Here is a 21,711-nt window from a genome sequence, read left to right on the forward strand (position 1 = left end):
GTTTGGAGTGAGATTTGCTATATGAATTTCATTGCCCCATGGCACAACCCCTAGTTGGGGAGTCAGGGGGTTTTCCCCCGGGAATATTTTATTGTTTTAAAGCTAATTATCTGTCATTCTATTTATTTTGACATGGTTTAGGCATATGACCAGGGTGGAACATTTTAATAATAAAAACCACAGGTCAAGGGTATTCAGGATGCTTTGAGCATTAAATGAACACTCAAAATGTGACTACTTTGTTACTTTGAGATTTTGGGGTGATGAAATATAATTTTTGTACATATTTTTGAGGTGGTTTGACACTTTATTCAGACAGTAATGAAATGGGAAGTGGGAGAAACAGTGGGAAGGTTGGAAGCAGGGATTGATTCCTGTTCTCACATGGAAAGTTGTATACGACACATGCCGGGGAGTTTAACCACTACACCAAGGCTCTGCTCAAGAAATACTAATAATAATGGTTGATGGCAGTGGGTAACCAAATCATAGATTGCAGTCTCCTTGTCCATAGGTTAGTTTCAAGGTAAGGACACAAGTATTTTGTAATTTGGGTAAACCCTGCTTGTGCTCCAGGAGGGTTGGCCACCCCTGATCTATGTTTCCCAAGTGCTGAGAGTTTGAAAATGTTCTTGTTCTAACAATTCATTTCTCAAAATCAACCAACCTTCAAGAAAAATCAAATGAATATTCAGGTGGTTTATGCCAACTAGTTGAAGATCCTTGCCCCTCATCTTACTCTACATAGACAAAATATGATGTGTTTATGAGTTGTGAGTCTCCCTACCATCTATGCCATCTGTGCATGTGCACAAATACTAAAATGTTCTAAAATTATATTTGAGGCCTGGAGCATTCAATATCCAATGCTTATTTGTATGACTTATTCAAAACTGCCCATGAATGGCTGCAAAAATACATAGCCTCATATAATTCATTTTCATAGACACGAGTAGGCATATCAGATTTCAAATATGTTATTACACTGAAAGAATTATGAAGAAGTAGAATAATAAAATAAGTGTGGGGAATGGTAATAGTGTTCTTGCTGACAAGCACAATAATTACACTATATTTTAGCCCATTGTTAAGCAGGAGAATTGTTCCACTGATCAGATATTTAATAGATCAGTTATTAGATATTTAAAACGCACATCCAATCCATTCGATCCCTTACATAGCTAGACTAATCATATATGCTTCAATGTGCCGCGGTTAACAGTGCTGTGGTAAAACAGGACAATGATGTGGGCCTCCCGAGTGGCACAGCGGTCTAAGGCTACAGACCCAGGTTCGATCCTGGGCTGTATCACAACCGGCCGTGATCGGGAGTCCTATAGGGCGGCGACAAATTGGCCCAGCGTCGTCCGGGTTAGGGGAGGGTTTGGCTAGGGGGGCTTTACTTGGCTCATTGTGCTTTAGCGACTCCTAGTGGTGGGCCGGGCACCTGCAGGCTGACCTCATAGCGACTCCTTGTGGCGGGCCGGGCACCATTAGGAGTCTGCGGTCGTCAGTTGAACGGTGTTTCCTCCGACACATTGGTGCTTCTTGGTTAAGCGGGCTGGTGTTAAGAAGCGCAGTTCCGGGGGTAGGCGATGCTTGTAGGTGATGTCATGGCTACTGTTGGGAGCGTTCTAAAAAATTCTGCTAAAACAAGCATCTCTAGCTACCTTTTATTTGAAAATAGATTATAATTCACTGCAAGTTCATCACATTAGCCTTAATCAAGACGATCTCTCAATATTACATTGTTGTTCAACGGGGACCAGACTCTCTGAAATTATTACCTCATCAGTCCAACACCAAGGTCACAAGTTGTGGACTTTTCAACACGTGTGGTTTTTAGATAGGAATTTTTACGACACTGCTCCTCCGTTCGAATCACGGCTAGACTCGTAAACATTGAGGACCAAAAGGAGGTGGAGCAGCATTTGGATAACAAAGGTGTAGAATTCAGCTACCAGTGTTACAGAGAGAAGGACCCTGAAGGTAAGGCATGACGTGCGCTGTCCCATGCACTGGTGCTGAAGTGAGTGTTGGGGTCACTCAGTGTTGTTCAGCTCATGGTTACCCTTTCGCTGTCCCATAACTGGGGTGCTGAACCACTGATTCTGGTTGGTGTTTAGTTTTTTTATGCCTCATGTACTTGTACTGTAAGCTTTCCGCCTTCCACCTCATAAATGTATCTAACCTCATTCTGCATGTATGTATTCTGTTGTCAGGGTGTCAAAGGCTTGCTGACTACATGGAAGGAGTGAAAGAAAACGTTGAGTCTACCACCCAGGTGCTCAAACACAATTGTGAGATGAATACACATGGTGAAGACTTCTACAAGCTCGGGGCTTACTATGTCCAAGGGAAATGTACATGACTCCACTATACTAAACTTAATCCCATTCACTAGAAGATTACAACAGCAAAGACTGCAACAATTTGCATTTCTCAGATAGACAAGTCATTTGAAAGGTTAGAGTATGGCATGACAAAAACATGTTTTCAGACATGTCATATTATTAATAAGAAATATAAGGATGATAAGAAAATAGAGACAGACAGACAGACCCTGAATCCATCCCCCAAGTGGTCAAACTCACCATGTTCTACATCTCTCCACCAGGGGAAGTTGCAGATCATCTGAAAATGGCCTACTCCTGCTTCATGACGGCCTACAGCAGTGGTGGTAAGAAGTCTGTGGACGCGTGTCAAAACGTGGGTCTCCTCACCGACGTTGGTTGAGCCATGAAGGCCGGCCCTGACTCAGGGGGCAAAAGGTTGAAGGATTCACTAATGTGTGTGTTTTAAAATGCAGCTGTTTGCGAAGTTCATAGGTTCTGCCACAAGATGGAGTCAAAGTCAAGGAAAACTAGCGTGATATGACAAATCCACTGTCCATGAGTACATCAGAGCAGGTCAGAGTTTTATTTTGTCGTCTAATTTGCTCATCCCATTTGATGTCATGTGATGTGTTAAAAATAGAATAATCTGGTGGGATATATTCACGTTATTGAGTAAAGCGCTTCAGATCAGACAGATAATGTGACGTTTCGGTCAGAATTGCTGAAACATTTATTTTGTTTTTTTGTACACATATTATTATTAAAGTCCCAGCCTTCCATGGTCCAAATTGACAATATGAAAACATTGATGCAAACATATTCTATTGTTTTGCTACTTCCAAATCCAGCAGAGAAGCACACTGGTCACATCCACAGAGAAGCACACAGGTCACATCCGAGATAAAAACTTGGCTGTAATGCAAAATATTTGGGGGCGTAGCGAGAAACCTAAAATACAGACCTCTATCCTCTCTCTTACCATTACCGGTGGCAATTTCACTGGCATACCATCCACTCTCGTTGACTAAACAATGCCCAGCTCTGTCTCGCGCCCCCGGTAGGTGCCAGTCAAGACTCCACGCGACACACACGCAGCATTCTCTGGTGTACTGGCACACGGTGGTAGGAATCACCCTTATCTGTAGCCACAGATCTAGGATCAGTTTACACTCCCTAGTAACATTGGGGGAGACATAAAAAATATTTTAGCCTGGTCTCATAGACTAAACGTAACATAGTAAAATAAATCCTGGACACTAGTATTAGTATATGTTAGGTTTGATATGGTTACATAAAACAGATGGGTATTTAACGCAAAAACGAAAGTAGGATGGTTGGTTGGGGTGAATGGGTAGGAATGAATGTCTAGCAACTCAAAGGTTGGGAGTTTGAATTTCATCAGGGACAACTTTAGCATTTTAGCTAATAAGCAAACGTTACAACTACTTACTACGTTTTAGCTACTTTGCAACTACTTAACACGCTTTCAAAACTTTACTCCTTTAACCTAACTCCTAAACGTAACCCGAACCCCTAGCCTAGCTAACGTTAGCCAGCTAGCTAAGGTTAGCCGCCTATCTGCCTAGCTAGAATTCGTAACATATCATACGTTTCTCAAATTTGTAACATATAGTTCATTTCGCAAAATCTTAACATATTCTGTATTTTGCAAATTCGTAACATATGTCACAAATTACAATTCGTATTATATCATGCGAATTGTGCCTGACATCCACAAATTAAAACATACCATTGGACATGTCATTTATTATCCTAAAAACAAGGATTTTGGTTTCCGTACACAATAATACGAACTGCTCTGAGACCAGGTTGCAGCGGGCAACAGCGAAGGCGAGCGAACTTTCTAAATTCCGCCCCTTTTCCCGTGTCCATTCAACCCTCATTCAAAACAGAACACAGCTGTTGCAGAGCACACCGCTTTTGGCTTTGTAGGAGCCTCTGAAATTTGCCGGGGTCGAGTTTCCCTACCCGAAAAGAGGAATTTGGCACCCATTTCTGTGTGGTGAGTGTCTGGTTTATGTCTGTTTTCGTAAACTAGGGTGTGTGGCAGCATCCCTGATGCTAAATCCATTTGCGCGGAAGGTTAGCTAACGTTATCCACTGGAGTAAGCCACACTAACGACGTTAAGCTTTCTATTTGGAGGTTTAAGTAAAGCGTTTATTTTGAGTTGAATAGTAATATGTGTTGAAGTAACGTTAAGTACGTTAGCTAACGTTGACTACCTTGCGTTACACCACAGACAGTTCTAGCTCTCAGAATGTCTTAAGATGTTTGCACTTGTAGAGTTAGCTAACGATAGCTGTAGGTAGTCAACGTTTGTTTGACAAGTTTAGTTAGCAACGACATTAAAGAGGACAGTTGCTAGTTAGTTTGCTATTTGTTTTTTTGCCAACTGAGATGGCTAGCTGGCTAACGGTTATTTGCGCGTGTTGTCCCCAGCCTGCTGTTAGCGCTAAACTGATGGCTACTGAAACGCCTTGGCTCGGGTTGTCTTGGACTCAGAACCCCCCTCACTGTCCCGCCCAGATCCGGGGAGTGTTTTTTTCCTCTCTCACTAAAATGGCTTGATATAAACAAACTGCCGGTTGACTAGTTGTCTTTCAATATAGAAGTTATTACTATGTGCAGTTAGTCTGAAAAAGCAGAGCACTTTTAGGGAGGTGCAACGGCCTGTAGTTTATACACAGGCAAGAAGCATCACGTTAGCCAGCCAGCCGTTGCAATACGAATTAATTAATCTTTCATGACAGGTTGGCATCAACATCGCAATGCCTGCCTACTGTAGCTAGGATATGTCAGCATCAATGTGTTTTGCTACATTAGCTAGGTAACGTTAGGCCCTGTAATGTACCAGTTAAAAGCAATACCGTGGGTCGATATAATTGATTTCAAAGGGTGAAAGTGTAGAGTAATGAATTTATTATTTGTAATGCACAGTCCAAGCACGTCTCATGTCCCACATCATTTCCTAGATGAGCCACGTTTAACAGATTGCTGATGCATCTTTCATTGCTGCCTTGATATTGCTAGACAATAGCCACTTGCTGGGCAAAGCCAGGGACTCTACAGCAACATATATCAGTCATGCCACATGCCATGCAGGCAGATTTCCGTTAACCCAGTAATATCTGTTAAGCAGTGTAAGCTTGTGTTCCATAACTGAGATGCAGGTCTGGACATTAACGTTTTTAGCCAGTAGGACATTTTTTTTTTTTACTTGTCGGAAAGCTCAAGTCACTTGTCTCCAGCCCCGGAGGACACCAATTCGGATCGGCGTAGCCTAATTGTTTGATATTGTGGGTTTTGCGTGATTTCTTTAACTTGTCCATTCGGCCAGCTTAAATCTATATTTATTATTATTATTATATATTTTTTTTATTATACTTGCCCCGGGGAAACGGACAAGCGTTGATGTCGAGCCCTGAGATGTCTTATAGTTATGGTAGTGCCTTCACAGCCTGGTTGGTCACAGGCTGTACTGTAGCCAAGACCTCTATCCTATCATAACTTGTCATGACATACACGTTTGGCATGACGTGGAACGAACACAGAGAGGAGTTTGCTAAACTAGCACTTTAACAGATCTAGCCTTGGTTAGATACAATACACATTTCTGTAGTTTTCTGTGTATGTGCACTTTTGTATTGCCAGATTAACATTCTCTCAAGATGAATATAGATAGATTTGAGTTGGGTTAGATGCTCATAGCTACAATTGTCGTGTCTATCCATTGGTAAAATATAAAGTGAATAGTCTGATATTGAATGGTTAGATAAGGTTCCAGATTTCAGCCCTAATAAGAGATCACAGCCGCTGAGTCTCCCTAGCAGATCTCCTATAGGATAGATTATGTATTTTACATTTACATTTAAGTCATTTAGCAGACGCTCTTATCCAGAGCGACTTACAAGTACATACATTCATACTTTTTTTTGTACTGGTCCCCCGTGGGAAACGAACCCACAACCCTGGCGTTGCAAGCGCCATGCTCTACCAACTGAGCCACACGGGATCATTTTCATGCATGAGTAGAGCTGTTGCAAAGGATACAGAGCAATATAAACTGAACATAAATATAAATGCAACAATTTCAAAGATTTTACTGAGTTATAGATCATATAAGGAAATCAGTCAATTTAAATAAATTGGGCCCTAATCTATGAATTTCACATGACTGGGATTACAGATTACAGATATGTTGGTCAAAAATACAAAAAAATACAAAAAAAAAAAAAAGTAGGTGTGGATCAGAAAACCAGTCAGTTTCTGGGGTGACCATTTTCCCCATGCAGCGTGATACATCTCTGCTTAGAGTTGATCAGGCTGTTGATAGTGGCCTGTGGAATGTTGTCCCACTCCTATTCAATGGCTGTGTAAAGTTGCTGGATATTGGCGGGAACTGGAACACGCTGTTGTACACATCAATCCAAAGCATCCCAAACACGTACAATGGGTGACATGTCTGCTGAGTATGCAGTCCTTGGAGGAATTGGGACATTTTGACATCAGCAAACCGCTCGCCCAAGAAATGCCACACACACGGTCTGCCATCTGCCTGGTCCAGTTGAAACCAGCTCATGAACTATGAGACCAACACTTTACATGTTGTGTTTATATTTTTGTTCAGTGTATATATTTTTTTACCAAACTTTTGGGGGGCAAAATCTCTGGATTGAATCTGTTTGCCTACCCCTGGTGTACAGAGCATTCAATAATCAAGATTAGTAAGGGAAAGTTTCACCATCATTTTTTTATTTCACCTTTATTTAACCAGGTAAGCAAGTTGAGAACACGTTCTCATTTACAATTGCGACCTGGCCAAGATAAAGCAAAGCAGTTTGACACATACAACAACACAGAGTTACACATGGAGTAAAACAAACATACAGTCAATAATACAGTAGAAGAATAAGTCTATATACAATGTGAGCAAGTGAGGTGAGATAAGGGAGGTGAAGGCAAAAAAAAGGCCATGGTGGCGAAGTAAATACAATATAGCAAGTAAAACACTGGAATGGTTGATTTGCAGTGGAAGAATGTGCAAAGTAGAGAGAAATAATGGGGTGCAAAGGAGCTAAATAAATACAGTAGGGAAAGAGGTAGTTGTTTGGGCTAAATTATAGATGGGCTATGTACAGGTGCAGTAATCTATGAGCTGCTCTGACAGCTGGTGCTTAAAGCTAGTGGGGGAGATAAGTGTTTCCAGTTTCAGAGATTTTTGTAGTTCGTTAATATAGGGAAAGGGAATACCTAGTCAGTTGCACAACTGAATGCATTCAATTGAATTATTTCTTCCGCATTTAACCCAACCCTTTTGAATTAGAGAGGGGTGGGGGGGGGGGCTGCCTAAATCGACATCCATGTCATCAGTGGCTGTGGAGCAGTTGTTGGGGGTTAACTTTCTGGCTCAATGGCAGAACGGCAGATGTTTTCCACCTTGCTGGCTCAGGGATTCGAACCAGTGATCTTCCGGTTACTGGCCCAATGCTCTTTACTGCTAGGCTACATGCCACCCCATGGTGCATGTACAGCCAATCTATTTATCTTCCATCTGTGTCTCATTTAAAAACAGACTAGTTTGGTTAGATTGGCCTTTTCCTGGTCTTCTATCTTGTCACGATCTAATTTTTGCACACTAGTTTGTCACTGTCTATGTCGCTAGGGCTGGGAATTGCCAGGTACCTCACAATATGATATTATTATGATTCTATATGTATTGTGTTTTGATAATGTGTTTTTATTGCGATTTGATGATTCTAACATATTGCTCATGTCAGCTGAAGAGGGACGAGAGCCATGAGAAAACAAGTTTGATCAGTCATGGTTTATAAAAGTGCTGAAAACAAATTGGCTCCCTTTTTAAAAAGATGGCGAACAAGCTATGAAGGAAAAATACTGCCGTTTTGGTGCAGGTACAACCAACTAGCGTAAAACAATACGATGTATCATCAAAAATAATATCCTGATATGTAACTGTATATTTTTTCTTCCCATCACTATATGTCACTGGTCCTCCCTGACTGTCCCACACGAACACTGGTCAGTGCAGTCTAATCTAAGTGGAAGTACTGCTGTGCTCTAGGTGCGCCCATCTGGTGCTGGGTGCTGTAGTTGTGTGTTGTGTTCTGTCTTTCCAAGGCCTGAAATGTGATTAGCTGTAAAATGAGACTCTGCTGTGTGTGTGTGCGCACTACAGGGCATGCGTCAGATGTCAGCGCCATGGTCTGTCTCGGGTTTAGTTAGCCTGCTCTGGGTTTTGTCCCTCGGATGACATGGGACTTTCTTCAAGATGGAGTCTGGATTTGTTATTGTTTTGTTAACTAAACTGAGGTGAGGAGCATGGTGTTCTAGCTGATAGCTGTTCTATCGCATGCGCAATGATTTCTGAGAAGGGGGGGGGGGAAAGTGTTTGTTTGCAGTAACCTCTTTGTTGTAATATCCCAAACAGATGTGGCAGTTTCACCACTTTAGGATTCTAGCTTTAAATTGCAACATGTGTCCTGGTCTGTGTGTGTCTCAATGTTGGTGTTTGTGAACCATTTCAAGAAGCAAGGCGTATGTCACGTCAGTACTTCACAGGAGAGGCATTGGAACGTGTTTTTTTTTTTTTTTTGGCTGAGATAATGGATGGGCTGGACATGCCGACAGATGAGTTTGGATTGGTCTGCCATGTAGCACGCGTCTGTCTATAACATGAGATGCTCAGTGTGTGTAGATAATCCTTGGAAACGCAGCTTTTTTAGCCATGGAGAACTGCAAAAGTGTTGCTACTGCTCTTAACAACATTACTGCCCAGAATTTAGCAGGAGCTATCAATAAAGAACACTGGAAAAAATTGTGATGGACTACTTTCTGCACACAGTCAGTGTGAACCGGAGTGAATTGACACAAACAGAAAATACATGCTACCGTGAAGTGTTTATCCATGTATACGGGTAAGAGTTAAGCTACATTTTCAGATATTTTAAGTACACTCGCCAATTTTACGTGTATGATCTGTGTAGCAATATTATTCGTATGTCAGTCATTTGTATTGCTAGTTATAGCCTATTGTTAGCTAGCTAGCTCATTGAACCTAGTTACTACAGCATAGCATGCATGGTGGCAAGCATGACAATCAGTTTGTATTGCTAGTAGAATGGGTTGGGATTATTGTTCATTGTTTAGCTAGCTAACTACATGTCTAAGCAAAGGACTCTACTTCAACAGAAGATTACATGACCCATCAAGTTAGCCAGGTATTTCTGAGGGTGATTATGGCCATCTATTGTATTTCATGAAGATGTGTACATGTCTAGACAGTAATGACCCATCCGCTTCGCTAGATGTGGCTGGGGGGTGGTTATAGCATTTTTCACATGCCCATCAATTTAGACAAGTGTCCGGTAGGGGTGTGCTGACATGGCCATATTGTAATCGTATCCGTAAAGTGACAGTTAAATTACTCACTCTTTAGCACATGGCCTCATGTGAATCCTTAAAGCGATGGGTGGGGCTAAGGCTTAAGAGGGTGTGAACGATGCTGAATAGGTGTAGACAAAGAGCTCTCTGTACCAAAACATTCAAGGGCCATTTTCTCAAAAGTGGGGTTACAAGTTTATCAACTTTCAAAGCAGAATTACTTCCCCATTGTTCCTCATGCAGTGTATGATATACCATTTTGTAGCTCTGAGTCTCTACTTTTATTCTATGTATAAAAAAACAACACCATTTCATATTTGGCTACACAAGATCGAAGTGGTGGGTCACATTTTAAGATGCACGCTGACTTGTCTAGGATGTCTTTGGCCCTATCATCTTTTGTGACTGAGTGGTGATAGTGATGATGCTGCAGTCAGCCATGGAGGTTAAGGCAGGGGCCGCGTTAGATTTCAGTGATCTGCATTTTCAAAACACAGACATTCAAAAGGAAATCTGTATTTTAAACCATTTCACACGTCATTTTTGTCTCTTCAATAAAGTGATCAGGGGCGTGCAACTAGTTTTTTTTCTTTCACAGAAAATACATTTAGTGAAACACATTCTGCAGAAAATAGCAGTGTGTAAGGTGTCTTGTGGTGCTAGCTGCCTACTGAGGTGGGTGTCAAGCGATATTAGTCTGTATGTACAGTGGCTTGCGAAAGTTCTCACCCCCCTTGGCATTTTTCCTATTTTGTTGCCTTAAATCCATTTTAATTCCAGGTTGTTTGGGGGATTGGTATCATTTGATTTACACAACATGCCTACCACTTTGAAGATGCTAAATCTTTTTTTGTGAAACAAACAAGAAATAAGAAACTGAACTTGAATGTGCATACCTATTAAACTCCCCAAAGTCAATACTTTGTAGAGCCACCTTTTGCAGCAATTACAGCTGCAAGTCTCTTGGGGTATGTCTCTATAAGCTTGGCACATCTAGCCATGGGGATTTTTACCCATTCTTCAAGGCAAAACTGCTCCAGCTCCTTCAAGTTAGATGGCTTCCACTGGTGTAAAGCAATCTTTAAGTCATACCACAGATTATCAATTGGATTGAGGTCTGGGCTTTGACTAGGCCATTCCAAGACATTTAAATGTTGCCCCTTAAACCACTCGAGTGTTGCTTTAGCAGTATGCTTAGGGTCATTGTCCTGCTGGAAGGTGAACCTCTGTCCCAGTCTCAAATCTCTTGAAGACTGAAACAGGTTTCCCTCAAGAATTTCCCCGTATTTAGCGCCATCCATCATTCCTTCACTTCTGACCAGTTTCCTAGTCCCTGCCGATGAAAAACATCCCCACAGCATGATGCTGCCACCACCATGCTTCACTGTGGGGATGGTGTTCTCAGTGTGATGAGAGGTGTTGGGTTTGTGCCAGACAGCGTTTTCCTTGATGGCCAAAAAGCTCAATTTGTCTCATCTGACGAGTACCTTCTTCCATATGTTTGGGGAGTCTCCCACATGACTTTTGGTGAACACCATGTGTTTGCTTATTTTTTTTCTTCAAGCAATGGCTTTTTTTCTGGCCACTCTTCCGTAAACCCCAGCTCTGTGGAGTGTACGGCTTAAAGTGGTCCTAAGGACAGATATTTCAATTTCCACTGTGTCGCTTTGCAGATCCTTCACGGTTATCTTTGGTCTCTTTGTTGCCTCTTAATGCCCTCCTTGCCTGGTCCTTGAGTTTTGGTGGGTGGCCCTCTCTTGGCAAGTTTGTTCTGGTGCCATATTCTTTCCAATTTTAAAAATAATGGATTTAATGGTGCTCTGTGGGATGTTCAAAGGTAGATTTTTTTTATAACCCAACCCTGATCTGTACTTCTCCACAACTTTGTCACTGACCTGTTTGGAGAGCTCCTTGGTCTTCATGGTGCCACTTGCTTGCTAGTGTCCCTTGCTTAGTGGTGTTGCAGACTCTGGAGCCTTTCATAACAGGTGTATATGTGTTATATATATGAGATCGTGACAGATCATGTGACACTTAGATTGCACACAGGTGGACTTTATTTAACTAATTATGTGACTTCTGAAGGTAATTAGTTGCACCAGGTCTTATTTAGGGGCTTCATAGCAAAGGGGGTGAATACATGCAGGCACCGTTCTCCATTTTAAATTAAAAAACAACAACATTTTAAACAAGTTATTTTTTTATTTCACTATACCAATTTGGACTATTTTGTATGTCCATTACATGAAATCCAAGTAAAATCCATTTCAATTACAGGTTGTAATGCAACAAAAAAGGAAAAACGCCAAGGGGGATGAATACTCTTGCAAGACACTGTGTGTGTTGTGCCCATAGTCAAGGAGCTCATGTGGCCCCTTGCCAACTTCGGTCTGCCGGTTTGGCTGTTGGGCTGTCACTCAAGAGAATGTCTCAACTTTCACTTCCGGAAACCGGAGTAGAGACCCACAGTCTGTAGCTGACTTCCCCTCTGGTACCACAAGCAAGTAGGCTACCCGGCTGCCACGGCAGGCTGCCCTCCCTTGATCATACTGGTCTGGAACTGGATGTCTCCGCCTGTACTTATACTGGGAGTGGTTCAAACAACTACAAGTGGCACACTCCCCCTCTCTCTGTTCTGTTACTCCAATCTCATTCTCAACTCGCGCGATATATCTAATTCATTTGATAAATTTGAATTTATGATTATGCCTTTTTGTCCCAAGACAGTTTTGAAGAAATGTTTAAAGTTATTGTAATTTTCCGGCTTGACTGACCTTAATGTCTTAAAATAATGATGGACTGTCGTTTCTCTTCGCCTTTTTGAGCTATTCTTGTCATGATATGGACTTGGTCTTTTACCAAATAGGGCTATCTTCTGTATACCCCCCTACCTGGTCACAACACAACTGATTGGCTCAAACACATTTTTAGAAGTTAAGTTAATTTGTGTAATATCTTTCCAAGGCACACCTGTTAATTGAAATGCATTCCAGGGGACTACATCATGAAGCTGGTTGAGAGAATGCCAAGAGTCTGCAAAGCTGTCATCAAGGCAAAGGGTGGCTACTTTGAAGAATCTCAAATATAAAATATATTTTGATTTGTTTAACACTTTTGGTTTCTACATGATTCCATATGTTCATAGTTTTGATGTCTTTACTATTATTCTATAGTGTAAAAAATAAAGAAAAACCCTTGAATGAGTTGGTGTGTCAGCTTCTGACTGGTAATTGATATACTGTGAATCGCCCATAAATTAGAAAATGATAGATGTGATTGTTAAGTCATATCGCCCTATTCTCAAATTCTCTCTCGCTCTTGTAAACAGTTCACGGTTGTATGGAGCTGTGTATTTTTCTAATGGTTGTGCTGAAATGGGGGCATATGAATCAGCCGCTCTATCAGCCTCAATCACACAGACCCCAAGTCTCCTCTCTCACACAGTCGCACTGTAAACTAACCCTTCAATGATTCACTGTGTGTGTGTGTCCATGAAATGTGGGGATAATACATGGAAAGTCTGTGGGTGGACAACAGGCGAGGTAGCTGCAGTCAGTGCAACAGGCCCTCGTGTGCCTAGGTCAAGCTCTCGTGTGGGTGGGGTGAAGAAATGTAACTCTGGCTAATGAGGCCAGTCCTAAGGCTTGTTAGATTCCTGTAAGGCTTATACACAGTGCCTTCAGAAAGTATTCATACCTTTTGACTTAATCCACTATTTGTTGTTACAGCCTGAATTCAAAATGGATAATACAAAATTAAAAGAAATCTACACACAATAACCCCATAATGATAGTGACATTTTTTTATACATACTTTTGTATAAGTATGTGGACACCCCTTCAAATGAGTGGATATGGCTATTTCAACCACACCCGTTGTTGAGATGTGTTTAAAATCGAGCACACAGCCATGCAACCTCCGTAGGCCAACATTGGCAGCAGAATGGCCTTACTGAAGAACTCCGTGACTTTCAATGTGGCACCGTCATAGGATGCCACCCTTCCAACAAGTCAGTTTGTCAAATTTCTTCCCTGCTAGAGCTGCCCCGGTCAACTGTAAGTGCTGTTATTGTGAAGTGGAAACGACTAGGAGAAACAACGGCTCAGCCGCAAAGCGGTAGGCCACACAAGCTCAAAGAACGAGAACAGAGTGCTGAATCACGTAGCGTGTAAAAATTGTGTCCTCGGGTGCAACACTCACTACAGATTTCAAAACTGCCTCTGGAAGCAACGTCAGCACAAGAACTGTTAGTCGGAAGCTTCATGAAATGGGTTTCCTTTGCCTAGCAGCCGCACGCAAGCCTTAAATCACCATGTGCAATGCCAAGCGTTGGCTGGATGGGTGTAAAGCTCGCTGCAATTGGACTCTGGTGCAGTGGAAATGCGTTCTCTGGAGTGATAAATCACGCTTCACCATCTGGCAGTCTGACGGAAGAATCTGGGTTTGGCGCATGCCAGGAGAACGCTACCTGCCGCAATGCATAGTGCCAACTATAACGTTTAGTGGAGGAATAATGGTCTGGGGCAGTTTTTTTCATGGCTTGGGCTAGGCCCCTTAGTTCCAATGAAGGGAAATCTTAACGCCACAGCATACAATTACATTCTAGACGTGTGCAACAGTTTGGGCAAGGCCCTTTGTCATGCTGAAAAAGAAATGCCCCCGTGCACAAAATCAAATCAAATTTTATTTGTCACATACACATGGTTAGCAGATGTTAATGCGAGTGTAGTGAAATGCTTGTGCTTCTAGTTCCGACAATGCAGTAATAACCAACGAGTAAAAAGTTTAAAGTGGCTAGTGATACATGTATTACATAAAGATGGCAAGATGCAGTAGATGATATAGAGTACAGTATATACATTATATTAAGTGGCGTTGTTTAAAGGGGCTAGTGATACATTTTCTGATCAATTTCCATTATTAAAGTGAGCTGGAGTTGAGTCAGTATGTTGGCAGCAGCCACTCGATGTTAGTGGTGGCTGTTTAACAGTCTGATGGCCTTGAGATAGAAGCTGTTTTTCCAGTCTCTCGGTCCCTGCTTTGATGCACCTGTACTGACCTCGCCTTCTGGATGATAGCAGGGTGAACAGGCAGTGGCTCGGGTGGTTGTTGTCCTTGATGATCCTTTTGGCCTTCCTGTGACATCCGGTGGTGTAGGTGTCCTGGAGGGCAGGTAGTTTGCCCCCAGTGATGCGTTGTGCAGACCTCACTACCCTCTGGAGAGCCTTACGGTTGTGGGCGGAGCAGTTGCCGTACCAGACGGTGATACAGCCCGACAGGATGCTCTCGATTGTGCATCTGTAGAAGTTTGTGTGCTTTTGGTGACAAGCCGAATTTCTTCAGCCTCCTGAGGTCTTCTTCACAACGCTGTCTGTGTGGGTGGACCAATTCAGTTTGTCCGTGATGTGTACGCCGAGGAACTTAAAACGTACTACCCTCTCCACTACTGTCCCGTCGATGTGGATAGGGGGGTGCTCCCTCTGCTGTTTCCTGAAGTCCACAATCATCTGTTTTGTTGACATTGAGTGTGAGGTTATTTTCCTGACACCACACTCCAAGGGCCCTCACCTCCTCCCCGTAGGTCGTCTCGTCGTTGTTGGTAATCAAGCCTACCACTGTAGTGTCGTCCGCAAACTTGATGATTGAGTTGGAGGCGTGCATGGCCACGCAGTCGTGGGTGAACAGGGAGTACAGGAGAGTGCTCAGAACGCACCCTTGTGGGGCCCCAGTGTTGAGGATCAGCGGGGTGGAGATGTTGTTACCTACCCTCACTACCTGGGGGCGGCCCGTCAGGAAGTCCAGTACCCAGTTGCACAGGGCGGGGTCGAGACCCAGGGTCTCGAGCTTGATGACGAGTTTGGAGGGTACTATGGTGTTAAATGCTGAGCTGTAGTCGATGAACAGCATTCTCACATAGGTATTCCTCTTGTCCAGATGGGTTAGGGCAGTGTGCAGTGTGGTTGCGATTGCGTCGTCTGTGGACCTATTGGGGCGGTAAGCAAATTGGAGTGGGTCTAGGGTGTCAGGTAGGGTGGAGGTGATATGGTCCTTGACTAGTCTCTCAAAGCACTTCATGATGACGGAAGTGAGTGCTACGAGGCGGTAGTCGTTTAGCTCAGTTACCTTAGCTTTCTTGGGAACAGGAACAATGGTGGCCCTCTTGAAGCATGTGGGAACAGCAGACTGGGATAAGGATTGATTGAATATGTCCGTAAACACACCAGCCAGCTGGTCTGCGCATGCTCTGAGGACGCGGCTGGGGATGCCGTCTGGGCCTGCAGCCTTGCGAGGGTTAACACATTACTTCCGGTGCCGACAGAGATGGCCGCCTCGCTTCGCGTTCCTAGGAAACTATGCAGTATTTAGTTTTTTTACGTGTTATTTCTTACATTGGTACCCCAGGTAATCTTATGTTTTATTACATACAGTTTGGAGGAACTACTGAATATAAGAGCAACGTTAACTTATTGACGCACGGATCCCTTTAGCGGGATCATTTTCGTAAACAACCGCTGAATTGCAGAGCGCCTAAAAAAATACTAAAAATATTTATAATCATGAAATCACAAGTGAAATATACCAAAACACAGTTTAGCTTGTTGTTAATCCACCTATCTTGTCAGATTTTGAAAATATGCTTTACAGCGAAAGCAATCCAAGCGTTTGAGTTTATCAATCACTAGACAAAACAGTAAGAACAGCTAGCCGCAAATTAGCTTGGTCACGAAAGTCAGAAAAGCAATACAATTAATCGCTTACCTTTGATAATCTTCGGATGTTTGCACTCACGAGACTCCCAGTTACACAATAAATGTTATTGTTGTTCGATAAAGATTAGTTTTATAACGCGCAAATCAAATGGCGGTTTTTGGTTATGTTCAGAAAACCACAGGCTCGTTCCGGTCCTGAAAGGCAGACAAATTCCAAAAAGTATCCGTAATGTTCGTAGAAACATGTCAAACGTTTTTTATAATCAATCCTCAGGTTGTTTTTAACATACATAATCGATAATATTTCAACCGGACCGTAACCTATTCAATACTACAGAGAAAGAAAATGTCGAGCTACATCTCTCGCGCGCATGAACTAATCAAAGGACACCTGACGCGGTTTGATAAATCTCGCTAATTTTTCAAATTAAAAGCTTGAAACTATGTCTAAAGCCTGGTCACAGCCTGAGGAAGCCATTGGGAAAAGGTCTGGTTGATACCCCTTTAAATGGAGGAGGGGCAGGCAATGGAACAGGGATTTTTCCAAATAAAAGGCACTTCTGGGTTGGATTTCCTCAGGTTTTCGCCTGCAAAATCAGTTCTGTTATACTCACAGACAATATTTTGACAGTTTTGGAAACTTTAGAGTGTTTTCTATCCTAATCTGTCAATTATATGCATATTCTAGCATCTGGGCCTGAGAAATAGTCTGTTTACCATGTAAACATAAAAATAGTGCCCCCTAGCTGAAAGAGGTTAACCTGTTTGGGCTGCAGGGGCAGTATTGAGTAGCCTGGATTAAAGGTGCCCATTTCAAACGGCCTCGTACTCAATTCTTGCTCGTACAATATGCATATTATTATTACTATTGGATAGAAAACACTCTCTAGTTTCTAAAACCGTTTGAATTATATCTGTGAGTAAAACAGAACTCATTTTGCAGCAAACTTCCTGACAGGAAGTGGAAAATCTGAAATCGATGCTCTGTTCTAGGGCCTGCCTATAAATGTGCTTGATATGTATTAGTATACATGCACTTCATACGCCTTCCACTAGATGTCAACAGGCAGTGAGAGAAGAAATGGAGTGTATAACATGATCTGAGGTCGAATAAAAGCTCTTGGCATGACGTGACATCAATTTCCTGTTTTTTCTGGAACGAGCGAGAAGGGACCTGGTATTGCCTTCTGAAAAGCTGTCGTTATAGACGACTAATATCTCCGGCTTTGATTTTATTTGATAAATGTGACAATATCATCGTAAAGTATGTTTTTTCATTATAGTTTTATTAGATTATTGAAATTTTTTCGGGACGTTAGGCGTGTTGCTTTGTCTGCGGTTGTTCACGAAGGAGAGCTTCGCGCCACTTTGCTAGCTTTCCGTGCTAATTGACTGGAGAAGAGGACATTCTAAATCCAAATAACGATTGTTCCCGACAAAGGACCCCTTGTACAACATTCTGATGGAAGATCATCAAAAGTAGGACCCATTTTATGATGCTATTTCATATATCTGTCGAACATGTGTACTATTAGTTTGCGCCCAGATTTTGGGCACTCTCTCTCGCTATAACTAAGCTGGATGTCGTAATGAAGTTATTTTTAGAATTTTAACACGGCGATTGCATTAAGAACTAGTGTATCTATCATTTCCTATACAACATGTATTTTTTAGTAACGTTTATGAATAGTTATTTGGCAGAATAGTTGAGTGTCATAAAAATATCCGGACATTCTGGGAAAAAGATGCTACGTTAGCACAATGTATAACCACTGATTTCAGCTCTAAATATGCACATTTTCGAACAAAACATAAGTGTATGTATAACCTGATGTTATAGGACTGTCATCAGATGAAGCTTATCAAGGTTAGTCAAAAATTATATCTTTTGCTGGTTTGTTACGATCGCTAACTTTTGCTGCTGGTAAATGGCTTGTGTTTCTGGCTATTGTGGTAAGCTAATATAATGCTATATTGTGTTTTTGCTGTAAAACACTTAAGAAATCGGAAATATTGGCTGGATTCACAAGATGCTTGTCTTTCATTTGCAGTACACCATGTATTTTTCAGAAATGTTTTATGAGTATTTAGGTATTTCACGTTGGTGTCTGTAATTACTCTGGCTGCTTCGGTGCTATTTGTGACGGTAGCTGTGATGGTAGCTGCAATGTAAAACTGATTTATACCTCAAATATGCAAATTTTTCGAACAAAACCATAGATTTATTGTATAACATGTTATAAGACTGTCATCTGATGAAGTTGTTTCTTGGTTAGTTTGGTTGGTTCTTGGTTATTTAGGTTGGTTTTGTGCATGCTATCTGTGCTGTGAAATGTCTGTCCTTTTTTGTATTTGGTGGTGAGCTAACATAAATATACGTGGTGTTTTCGCTGTAAAACATTTAAAAAATCGGACATGTTGGCTGGATTCACAAGATGTTTATCTTTCATTTGCTGTATTGGACTTGTTAATGTGTGACAGTTAAATATTTCTAAAAAATATATTTTGAATTTCGCGCCCTGCACTTGAAGTGGCTGTTGTCATATTGTGCCCGGCTTCGGGCTTGCAGCCCAAAGAAGTTAACTCACCATCATTACGACCAGGAATATGACTTTCCCGAAGCGGATCCTGTGTTTTGCCTTTCAACCAGGACAATGGATCTGATCCCAGCCGGCGAACCTAAACAACGTCGCCGTAAAAGGGGCAAACGAAGCGGTCTTCTGGTCAGGCTCCGGAGACGGGCACATCGCGCACCACTCCCTAGCATACTACTCGCCAATGTCCAGTCTCTTGACAACAAGGTTGATGAAATCCGATCAAGGGTTGCCTTCCAGAGAGACATCAGAGACTGTAACGTTCTTTGCTTCACGGAAACGGCTCACTCGAGACGCTATCGGAGTTGGTGCAGCCAGCTGGTTTCTTCACGCATTGCGCAGACAAACAAGCATCTTTCTGGTAAGAAGAGGGGCGGGGGTGTATGCCTTATGATTAACGAGACGTGGTGTGATCATAACAACATACAGGAACTCAAGTCATTCTGTTCACCTGATCTAGAACTCCTCACAATCAAATGTCGACCGCATTATCTACCAAGGGAATTCTCTTCGATTATAATCACAGCCGTATATATTCTCCCCCCCCCCCCCCCCCCCCCCCCAAGCAGACACATCGATGGCCCTGAACGAACTTTATTTGACTATGTAAACTGGAAACCACATATCCTGAGGCTGCATTCATTGTAGCTGGGGATTTTAACAAGGCTAATCTGAAAACAAGACTCCCTAAATTCTATCAGCATATCGATTGCGCTACCAGGGCTGGTAAAACCCTGGATCATTGTTATTCTAACTTCCGCGACGCATATAAGGCCCTCTCCCGCCCTCCCTTTGGAAAAGCTGACCACGACTCCATTTTGTTGCTTCCAGCCTACAGACAGAAACGAAAACAAGAAGCTCCCGCGCTCAGGTCTGTTAAACGCTGGTCCAACCAATCTGATTCCACGCTTCAAGACTGCTTCGATCACGTGGATTGGGATATGTTCCGCATTGCGTCCAACAACAACATTGACGAATACGCTGATTCAGTGAGCGAGTTCAGTAGAAAGTACATCGGCGAGGTCCATACAGAAATGATTTGTCGAGATTGTTGTAGGAGAACTTGACTGGCTTCGAGCCCATCGAACACCTTTGGAATGAATTGCAATGCCAAAATGCGAACCAGGCCTGATGCCCAAAGTCAGTCCCCGACCTCACTAATGCTCTTGTGGCTGAATGAAGGACAGGGGGACCAACTCCATATTAATGCCCATGATTTTGGAATGAGATGTTCGAGCAAGTGTCCACATGCTTTTGGTCATGTAGTGTAAGTTTTCACACCCCTGAGTCAATACATGTTAGAATCGACTTTGGCAGGGATCACAGTTTTGAGTCTTTTCTGGGTAAGAGCTTTGCACACCTGGATTGTATAATGTTTGCACATTTTTTTAATTCTTCTATCTCTGTCAAGCTGATTTTTAAGTCAAAACTGTAACTAGGCTACTCAGGAACATACAATGTCAGTTTAGCAAGCAACCTCAGTGTATATTTGGCTTTGTGTTTTAGGTCATTGTCCTGCTGAAAGGTGAATTTGTCTCCCAGTGTCTGTTGGACAGCAGAATCAGGATTTCCTCTTGGATTTTTGCTTGTGCTTAGCTCTAGCTCATATCTTTTCATGCCCCCAAAAACTCCCTAGTCCTTGCCAATGACCAGCATACACATGACAGGATGCAGCCACAACCATGCTTGAAAATATTAAGAGTGGTACTCAGTGACGTGTTGTTGGATTTGCCCAAAACACAACACTTTATATTCAGGACATATTTTTTATTGTTGCGGTTTTACTTTAGTGATTCATTGCAAATAAGTAGAGGCTTTCTTCTTTTCACTCTGTCATTTAGGTTTGTATTGTGAAGTAACACAATGTTGTTCCATCCTCAGTTTTCTGAAATCCCTGAGCAGTGTCCTTCCTCTCCGGCAACTGAGTTAGGAAGGATGCCTGTATCTTTGTAGTGACTAACTGTATTGATACACCATCCAAAGTGGAATTAGTAACTTCACCATGCTCAAAGAGATATTCAATGTCTGCTTTTTATTTTATTTTACCCATCTACCCATAGGTGCCCTTTGTGAGGTATTGGAAAAACCTCCCTGGAGTGCGTCCTGGGTGGCTTGACCGGTCAAAAGCACTGCACCGCAGTGGCGCCACTACAGCCTGGGGTTCGATCTGGCCGTTACCGGGATCCCCATAGGACGGCGCACAATTGGCCCAGCGCCGTACGGGGTAGGGGAGGGTTTGGCTGGTGGGTTTTAACTTGGCTCAATGTACTCTAGCGACTCCTTGTGACCGGTTCGGGCGCCTGCAAGCTGACTTCGGTTGTCAGTCGAATTATGTTTCCTCCGACACATTGGTGCGGGTGACATTTGGTATTTTATTAGGATCCCCATTAGCTGTTGCAAAAGCAGCAGCTACTCTTCCTGGGGTCCACACAAAGCATGAAACATAATACAGAATGACATACAGATCAAAAGACAAGAACAGCTCAAGGACAGAACTACATTAAAAAAAATTAAAGGCACACGTAGCATACATATCAAGGCATACACAACTATCTAGGTCAAATAGGGGAGAGGCGTTGTGCTGCGAGGTGTTGCTTTATCTGTATTTTTGGAACCAGGTTTGCTGTTTATTTGAGAAATATGAGATG

The 21,711-nt window shown here is 42.4% G+C and overlaps 1 protein-coding gene and 1 pseudogene across 4 annotated transcripts in view; both read left to right on the forward strand.

Annotated features, from left to right (window-relative positions):
* The first annotated feature begins 460 nt into the window (after positions 1-460).
* Positions 461-3,076, forward strand: LOC120052080 (annotated as a pseudogene).
* Positions 3,077-4,228: 1,152 nt separating this feature from the next.
* The window catches only part of LOC120052550 (ras-specific guanine nucleotide-releasing factor RalGPS2), a 149,732-nt gene continuing 132,249 nt past the window's right edge, over positions 4,229-21,711 (forward strand). For all 4 annotated transcript variants that reach the window (XM_038999524.1, XM_038999525.1, XM_038999527.1 and 1 more), the window contains exon 1: positions 4,229-4,359. The gene's annotated coding sequence lies outside the window, so the exon portion shown is untranslated. The remainder of the gene's footprint in view (positions 4,360-21,711) is intronic.

The sequence above is a fragment of the Salvelinus namaycush genome, chromosome 8 (assembly GCF_016432855.1).
Source record: "Salvelinus namaycush isolate Seneca chromosome 8, SaNama_1.0, whole genome shotgun sequence".
Lineage (NCBI taxonomy): Eukaryota > Metazoa > Chordata > Actinopteri > Salmoniformes > Salmonidae > Salvelinus > Salvelinus namaycush.